Raw genomic sequence first — 9,362 nt, forward strand, 5'->3', positions numbered from 1 at the left:
ATGCCGAGAGCCAGAGGCAGTAGGTTAGCCAAGAGGTAAGAGGATTGCACATGTACCGAAATGTGTCGTCACGCGGGGGCAATGGCCTGGTTACACAAAACAGGCGAGAGAAAATTGCTTAACACGTGCGTTTGTGTTAGACGGAGACTTTCGTAGAGTGTAAGACAGAGGTATAGCATCAGCTGAACTGCATTTCACAACTTCGCGTAAGTCTGCCGTAACAACACGTAACTATGTCGCAAGAACACCTAAGGGGCGAGTACGACAGATGAATCAGCAGTATTATTGGAGCAAATGCGTTCATTACAAATGAACATGACGTCAGGACGTCGCTCGTGCTTCCTTTAAATACGCCAGCTTTGATAGCAACAAGGCACTCGCAGTTAGACTTGCAGTCAGATGTGTACTGGGTCGCTCCGTAGCACTCAGCTCGGTGATCGACATGTTAATCTTTATTAAGGAGATGTTGCAGTAAGGGCGGCCCATCCAGCAGCAGACGTGAGGGGACAGTACCAGCTCTGGTCCTCTCTGCTGCCACTGTCAATCATCAACCCAGGATTAGCAGACATCGCGGCAGACTCGCTCGCCGCCAATGCTGACCACATCAGTGAGCCGTCGTCGAGATCGTGCGGGGCCTAGGCCCTGTGCATCCGCCGTCACAACCGGGTGAGCCGACGACGCTGGGGGATTGCAGCCCGTTCCGCCCGTCCACTGCGGACGAGCCACCAGGACGAGCAGGGAAGAAGACGGGGTGGGATAGAGTACACTCCGCACTACGAGAACACCTCTCGTGCCGACAGCGCCGCGACTCCAATCCGGAGTCTCCTACGTGCAGCAGCCTGCTGTCCACTGCCGAGCCGGCAGACCAGCCAGGCGCCGCCAGCCACACGCGGTCGAAAAGGGCATTCCAACGCTACGTCACTGCACACGGCGCTGCGCAAGCAAGACTGGTGCGGCCCAGAGCTGGTGTCATCGCTACGAGTCAGCGAGGACTCAGGGAATGTCGTTGATATGACCAAGCTCAGACAGCCTGTGTTACACAGGCCACATTGTACTCGGCAGGAATAAAAGTGTTATGAATTAATAATGTTTCTTTGGCGTTTCTAATGCGTCCACAGTCATGTCCTAGCATCCTGACAACTGGAGAGGTCACCACTCGGCCTCCAGTCCACCGTAGGCGACCGGGACCACTGGGGCGCCTACAGTAGTGTTAATACATCGATTCAAAGGCAGCCACAATACACAGCTTGTCCACAATCAGTTGACGATTCGCGCTGTGGCATGCGGAAACGGCAGGAGGCGTACGTCGCTCCCAATATTAAGACAGCTGCGGTGATACGAGCGGTGAAAGGAAGGCATTGTCAGCTGCAAACCGCACTGCTGGCACGATTACCCTAAACAATGTATACAGTAATACTTCGCGTCTCGGGGGAAGACAACTGAATATCTCTAGACACGTACAAATTTTCTCCACTTTTGGCAGCGCGAGTAAAATCGTCAGGTTATCGTGGACAAGCTTCTCTGCCTTGCGGTTAGACTATAACTTCCTGTCGATGATAAGAACATTGCAGGCAAAGCCATTGTTTGTATTTGGAAGTGATGTGAAAAGAGATCAGCTGTACCCCTATTCAAAGCCGGCCGCTGTGGCCGAGCGGTTCTAGGCGCAGGTTCGAATCCTACCTTGGGCATGGATGTGTGTGATGTCCTTAGGTTAGTTAGGTTTAAGTAGTTCTAAGTCTAGGGGACTGATGATCTCAGATGTTAAGTCCCATACCGTAGCGCTTAGAGCCATTTGGACCATTTGAACTAGAGAAATGCAATCAGCCTGCAAAGGAAATTGTTACTCGTGCGACCCCACCAGAACAGTGCTTAGATGTGGGGGATCTTTTTTAAATAAGACTAACACGGCGATATGAATGTACTCAAAGAAGGGCAGAGCGAATGATTACAGGATTGTAAGATAACTGCAAGAGTGTGCACAGACGGAAAGTATGTTCAATCAAAATAAATTGGATGACTCTAATATGTTGCAGTATTGTTCAACGCACTTACGGATCCCACATTTACAATACAGGGTGTCCCAGCTATCTTGTCCACCCAAATATCTCTGGAACAATAACAGCTATTGGAAACGACTTTCACCGGTATCAATGCAGGGCTGGGGCCCATGAATGTACATATTTGGAAACATTCTAAAACGAAAGCATATGTGTTTTTTAACACAAAGTTATGTTTTTTTTAAATGTACCTCCTATATTTTTTCTTCGGCAATCCATAGCATGACAAAGCACATACACAATGGCGTTGATTGCATCGCAATATTCCCATTACATCCCGAGATATTAAGACGTGAAGTTGACGCTTGAAACACCCGACATGCGCTGCTAGCGCACGTCCTGAGGCTCAGGCGTGAACCCCATGCTGCCCTTAATCGCGATGTGATTGACATGCGTAATCACACTTCCATACTTATCAAGAGGTCCGAAACGAATAATACGGTCTGCTGTCATCCTGCATTAACGTCGTACATTTCCAGCAGGTATTTATCCCATAGGCTAGGGATGATGCGGTTCTGTAACATATCTGTGTACCGCAACGTTAGTCACAAAGTTAACTTCGCTTATCGTTAATCCGTTACTAAAAAGGTAATGCCGTTCAACGATAAAACTTTACTTTACTGTAGATCTAGCGCAAGTGACAGTTAATCATTCACTCGTAATAGTAAAATTCATGTTGATGGTTTTAGTGAAACGAGCAAGTGGACTAAGAGTTTTACCGTTGTTTAGGTAAAAATGATTTGATTTGGGAAGTTCAGGTAGGGCATAGGAGATGAATGTAAACATATTTAACCAATTAGTTTTATTATCACATAATTATCAATGTTATGTTTATCTAATGCGTTAAATGACAAATTGTTGCAAACAAATGTTTCTTAACATCACTGGGTAAAATGGCCCTTTGTAGAAACTTCCACTGTGATACCAGCACTACATCCTAAACATAGCGTTCACATCTCATGATCTAAGTGATGCCCATTGGCTTGCATACATAGGGTCACTCTGCGGATGAAGGATGCCCTGCTTCGTGCTACTGTTTCCTCTTTGATGGCTGTACAAGCATCAATAATGCGTTGCTTCATGTCCTCTGGTGTTGTTGGTTCATGTTGGTAAACAGCATACTTCACTGCTCCCGAAAGAAAATAATCCAGCGGTGTAAGGTCCGGAGATCGGGCAGGCCACCTAACTGGGCCACCTCGTCCAATCCACCTACAATGATTTGATTTGGGAAGTTCAGGTAGGGCATAGGAGATGAATGTAAACATATTTAACCAAATCGTCGTGCTCGTAAGGCGTTATGTGCAGGGCATCCGTCATGCAGATACCACATGACCATTCTCCGGTTCAGAGGTACGGTGTCCAAGAGAACAGGAAGATTGTGTCGTATAAGTCTGGAGTATTGTCTGCCATTTTGGATGCCATTTATAAAGAAAGGTCCGATAATGGTATCTCCAATAATCCCACACCAAATATTAACTTTCCACGGACGTTGATGCTCTACCTGACGGAGCAATTTTGGATTTCTGCGGACCAATAATGCATATTCCTCATATTGACAATTCCTTTGTTGGAGAATGATGCCTCGTCGGTAAAGAGAACATCTGTAAAAAAATTTGGATTAGTCAGAAGTTTTTGCTGAGCTCACCGACAAAATGTTACCCTATTGCGGAAGTCATTTCCATGAAGATCCTGGTGTAAATAAACATGGTAAGGATGAAATTTATGACGATTAAGAATACGCTGTGCACTTTATTTCGACACACCAACCTCACGTTCAATTTGACGTGTGCTGATTGGAGAATTCACAGCTATGGTAGTGAGCACAGCAACTTCAGCACGTTCATTTGTGCGTGTTCTTGGACGATGTCGAGGTCTTGGATTTAAGCTTACCGTTTCACGTAGACGATGTGTGAGACGACCAAACATCCGGCGCGAAGGCGATGGCTTGTCAGGGAATCGTCTTCTGTACAGTCGTTCTGCCTGAACAGCATTTCGTACACCTACAACATGGTACGGTACAGGTATGTAGAGTAGGGTAGAAAACAGACATATTAACTTAATAATCATAATGTTCGCTAACAGTACTATCAACAAACACGCAATCTCATAACGTATTTCCCGTCAACGTACATTCTCCATAGATCAGCAGCATTTCTACCATATCTTCAGGTGTGTACATTATACTGTACAGTATAAGTTCCACAACACAACGTTTATTCACAATGTGTACTACCTCCGTGCCGTCACTAGATTACTCTGATGCACGACTACACTGGCAAGCGGTGTACTGCACGCCAAAGCAACAACAAATGGGATGCTCAGAGAGTGGTGGAGTACAGGAGTTTGCATGCGTCGCAAATCATAAACAAGGCGAAGTGGTAACTGTGGCAGTAGTGGGAACTACGTTGGACACTTGACTAGGTAGAGCCAGGCCCTGCGCGACAGGCACAATGGGTCATATAACACATTAGATAAACCTTATTTTTGGTGTGCAGGATAAATAAGACAACCTGACAGGTGTACACCGATCGGTACTGGTTCATATTGTGTACGTAGATACGTAAAACGTGCAAGAGGGAAACCATTATGTGCTTATGAGAGTTGATGGCAGCAGACCGTATTATTCGTTTCGGACCTCTTGATAAGTATGGAGGTGTGATTACACATGTCAGTCACATCGCGATTACGGGCAGCATGGGGTTCACGCCTGAGCCTCAGGACGTGCGCTAGCAGCGCATGTCGGGTGTTTCAAGCGTCAACTTCGCGTCTTAATATCTCGGGATGTAATGGGAATATTGCGATGCAATCAACGCCATTGTGTATGTGCTTTGTCATGCTATGGATTGCTGAAGAAAAAATATAGGAGGTCCATTTAAAAAAAACGTAAGTTTGTGTTAAAAAACACATACGTTTTCGTTTTGGAATGTTTCCAAATATGTACATTCATGGTCCCCAACCCTACATTGATACCGGTGAAAGTCGTTTTCCAATAGCTGTTATTGTTCCAGAGATATTTTGGGTGGACAAGATAGCTGGGACACCCTGTATATTAGATGAAAATTTTCCTTATGAGAACCATGGAAAATATTTGCTTCTTATTTGCTTTTTTTCATGGTATTTTCCTTTTATTGACAAGTGTGCCAAAGCGCTGTTGTCCTGAAGGTGGCTGGGTATCTCATGCCATCGAGAGGTTGGTACTTAAATTATCTTTCATTCATTGAACGTACTTCTTGAACGAGCTTCGCTATTAACAAATACAGCAGCAGGAGCAATGCAATCGTAACAGTTATCGCGTATGTTTCTTGTCAGAGGATCTGGTATGGCATTATTCTAAACTGTGATCTTCTTAATCTTTAAGCTTAAATGAAGAACTGGAAATGAGACTGCAGTTCCACGCAATATACCGGTGATTCTGCATGGAATGGCTTCGAGAAGTGCTTGGTAGGTTTCCGGAGATATATGGCGTAAGTTGTCTACGCACAGATGACGCAATTCTAGCAAATTATGGGCCGGTGTGGTTGGTGAAAGCGGAGCCGGCGCCCAGTAGCGTGCCAGATATACAGCTTTTGTTTCAGATCGTGAGAATTTAGTGGCCAAGACATCAGCGTGAATTCGCTGTCATGCTCCTCGAACTACTCCGGCACGTTTCTGGTCTTGTAACACGGACAGTTATCCTGCCAGAAGAACCCATCGCTTTCTGAGCAAGCAACAAGAATTAAGGAATGAATGGGTTCTGCAGTAATGTCCACATAGAACAGAACTGTCGTGGTGCCTTGCAGTACTACTACAGGTCCCAAGGAAGCCCATGTGAACGTCCCTCAGAGCATAATATCCCCATATGCTGGGGTTGTATGCTGCACAGCCCGATAGTAGACAATGTGCGCTGAACAGTATGCTTCTAAACACTTGTCCGTGAAACAGAACCGTATTCTGTCGTCAGACCTGCCACATATCGCCACGTATCCCGCTTTACAGAGCGGGCTTCTCATGAGGCGTGGCTATCTAACACCTTGTCGCCAGCTCTTGGTTTCACCGTCCTCCAACTACTTTCCATAGATGCTATCGACAATAGCACTCGACCAGCCGACCAACATCGCCGATTTCGAGATGCTCGTGCCCACGTGCTGAGCCATTACAATCTGCTCTTTGTCCGAGTCGCTTATGTCAGCGTATTTCTCCATTTGCGGCCCGTATCGAAGATAGAGCGATCCCCTATTCGTTTCTACTCCACTTATATAATTTCTTTACGGTGTCACGTGCCCGCCAAGCTAGCAGGCGGAATTCAGTCTCACTATGGGCAGACAGTCTTGTAGAAGCCCTCCTCGGGGAAGATCAGTTTGGATTCCGTAGAAATATTGGATCACGTGAGGGAATACTGACTCTACGACTTATCTTAGAAGAAAGATTAAGAAAAGGCAAACCTACGTTTCTAACATTTGTAGACTTAGAGAAAGCTTTCGACAATGTTGACTGGAATACTCTCTTTCAAATTCTGAAGGTGGCAGGGTTAAAATACAGGGAGCGAAAGGCTATTTACAATTAGTACAGAAACCAGATGACAGTTATAAGCGTCGAGGGGAATGAAAGAGAAGCAGTGGTTGGGAAGGGAGTGAGACAGGGTTGTAGCCTATCCCCGATGTTATCCAATCTGTATATAGAGCAAGCAGTAAAGAAAACAAAAGAAAAATTCGGAGTAGGTATTAAAATCCTTGGAGAAGAAATAAAAACTTTGAGGTTCGCCGATGACACTGTAATTCAGTCAGAGACAGTAAAGAACTTGGAAGAGCAGTTGAACGGAATGGACGGTGTCTTGAAAGGAGAATATAAGATGAACATCAACAAAAGCAAAACGAGGATAATGGAATGTAGTCGAATTAAGTCGGTTGATGCTGAGGGAATTAGATTAGGAATTGAGACATTTAAAGTAGTAAAGGAGTTTTGCTATTTGGGGAGCAAAATAACTGATGATGGTCGAAGTAGAGAGGATATAAAATGTAGACTGGCAATGGCATGGAAAGCGTTTCTGAAGAAGAGAAATTTGTTAAGATCGAATATAGATTTAAGTGTCAGGAAGACGTTTCTGAAAGTATTTGTATGGAGTGTAGCCATGTATGGAAGTGAAACATGGACGATAAATAGTTTGGACAAGAAGAGGATAGAAGCTTTCGAAATGTGGTGCTACAGAAGAATGCTGAAGATTAGATGGGTAGATCACATAACTAATGACGAGGTACTGAATAGCATTGGGGAGAAGAGGAGTTTGTGGCACAACTTGACTAGAAGAAGGGATCGGCTGGTAAGACATGTTCTGAGGCATCAAGGGATCAACAATTTAGTATTGGAGGGCAGAGTGAAGGGTAAAAATCGTAGATGGAGACCAAGAGATGAATACACTAAGCAGATTCAGAAGAATGTAGGTTGCAGTACGTACTGGGAGACGAAGAAGCTTGCACAGGATAGAGCAGCATGGAGAGCTGCATCAAACCAGTCTCAGGACTGAAGACCACAACAACAACAACACTGCTGCTAGTCTGACACAGAATGTTGCAGGCCGTCCATATCTTGTTCTCCGACGACAGGCGTAACTGTCATGGGATTACGATGTGTTTGGTACACTATATGGTGATCCTCGCTTGTGGTAGTCAAAGGTGGTGTATGGAAATGAAACGAGCGTGTGGCATTGTTGGCCAGAAAGTTCGGCCGCCGAGTGCAAGTCTTATTTCAGTCGACGCCACATAGGGCGACTTGGGTGCCGGTGATGAGGATGAAATTATGATGAGGACAACACAACACCCAGTCCACGAGCGAAGAAAATCAACAATGGGCAGTGGTCCTACCGTAAAGTTCATCAGTGTAATTCCAAATGAAGTGAGACTTATTCAAACTACAGTGAACAGAAAATTGCGCAAATGAAACTCACTTTCTAATAAACAGTTCGTGTTAGAACGTAAATGGTCAGAAACAGTCTGAATAGCTTTTAAGGGTGTTACAGGGTAAGTAGCGCTGGGAAATAATTTCTGAGAAAAAACAGTCGATACAATGCGCCGTTTCCGAGTTAACTAGCATTGCAGTTAGCCAATCACGCCGTTGCGCGTGCAGATTCAAACCGCCCGCCGGGTATGATTTGTGTCAGTTGTTCTCATAGCGTAGATGATAGCGCACGAGACTGCTCGACCTTAGGTTGGGCTGTGTTGTGGGAAGAGACCAAACAGCGAGGCCATCGGTGTCATCGGATTAGGGAAGGACGGGGAAGGCAATCGTCCGTGCCCTATCAAAGGAACCATCCCGGCAATTGCCTGGAGCGATTTAGGGAAATCACGGAAAACCTAAACCAGTATGGTCGGACGCGGGATTGAACCGTCGTCCTCCCGAATGCGAGTCGAGTGTGCTAACCACTGAGCCACCTCGCTCGGTCAACCTTAGGCTCGGGTTCGATGCTTACCACTGTAAGCACTCCGTCTTCAGGCCAAGAGTGGCCTACCGGGACCATCCGACCGCCGTGTCATCCTCGGTGGAGGATGCGGATAGGAGGACCGCTCTCCCGGTCGTAAGATGGTATTCGTGACCGAAGCCGCTACAATTCGGTCGAGTAGCTCCTCAATTAGTATCACGAGGCTGAGTGCACCCCGAAAAATGGCAACAGCGCATGGCGGCCTGGATGGTCACCCATCCAAGTGCCGACCACGCCCGACAGCGCTTAACTTCGGTGATCTCACGGGAACCGGTGTATCCACTGCGGCAAGACCGTTGCCTATACTTACTACTGTGGCATCTCCAAATTTTGTATCGCTCTCTTGTTCAGCTTTATGAAGCCAAACGAAGACCAATTTTGGCTACACCGTCTCGGGCGGGCCGCTTTAATTTGCGCTTGCAACGACCTGCTTGGCTAACTCCAATGATCATTAATTCTAAAACGGCGCAACGTATCCGATTCTATTCTTAACAAACACGTTGAAGTGAGAAAAAGGTCATGGGATAGCGATATGCATGGCGGTAATATCATATACACAAGGTGTAAAAGACCGGTGCATTGGCGGAGTTGTCGTTTCTACTCAGGTGCTTCATGTGAAAAGGTTTCCGCCGTGATAATGGTCTCGCGTCTGGAATTAACAGTCTTTGAACACGGAATGGTACTTGGAGCTAGGCGCACGGGACATTCCATTTCGAAAATCGTCAGGGAACTCAATATTTCGAGATCCACAATGTCAACAGCGTGCCGAGAGTACCACATTTCTGGCGTTGCCTCTGACCACGGATAACGCAGTGGCTGACGGCCTCCGCTTGACAACCGAAAGCAGTGGCGTT

At 46.1% G+C, this 9,362-nt stretch overlaps 1 pseudogene; it reads right to left on the minus strand.

Moving 5' to 3' along the window:
- Nucleotides 1-8,691: 8,691 nt before the first annotated feature.
- On the minus strand, nt 8,692-8,809 carry LOC126210583 (5S ribosomal RNA; annotated as a pseudogene).
- Nucleotides 8,810-9,362: the final 553 nt, after the last annotated feature.

Source organism: Schistocerca nitens, chromosome 1 (assembly GCF_023898315.1).
Source record: "Schistocerca nitens isolate TAMUIC-IGC-003100 chromosome 1, iqSchNite1.1, whole genome shotgun sequence".
In the NCBI taxonomy this organism is placed as follows: Eukaryota; Metazoa; Arthropoda; class Insecta; order Orthoptera; family Acrididae; genus Schistocerca; species Schistocerca nitens.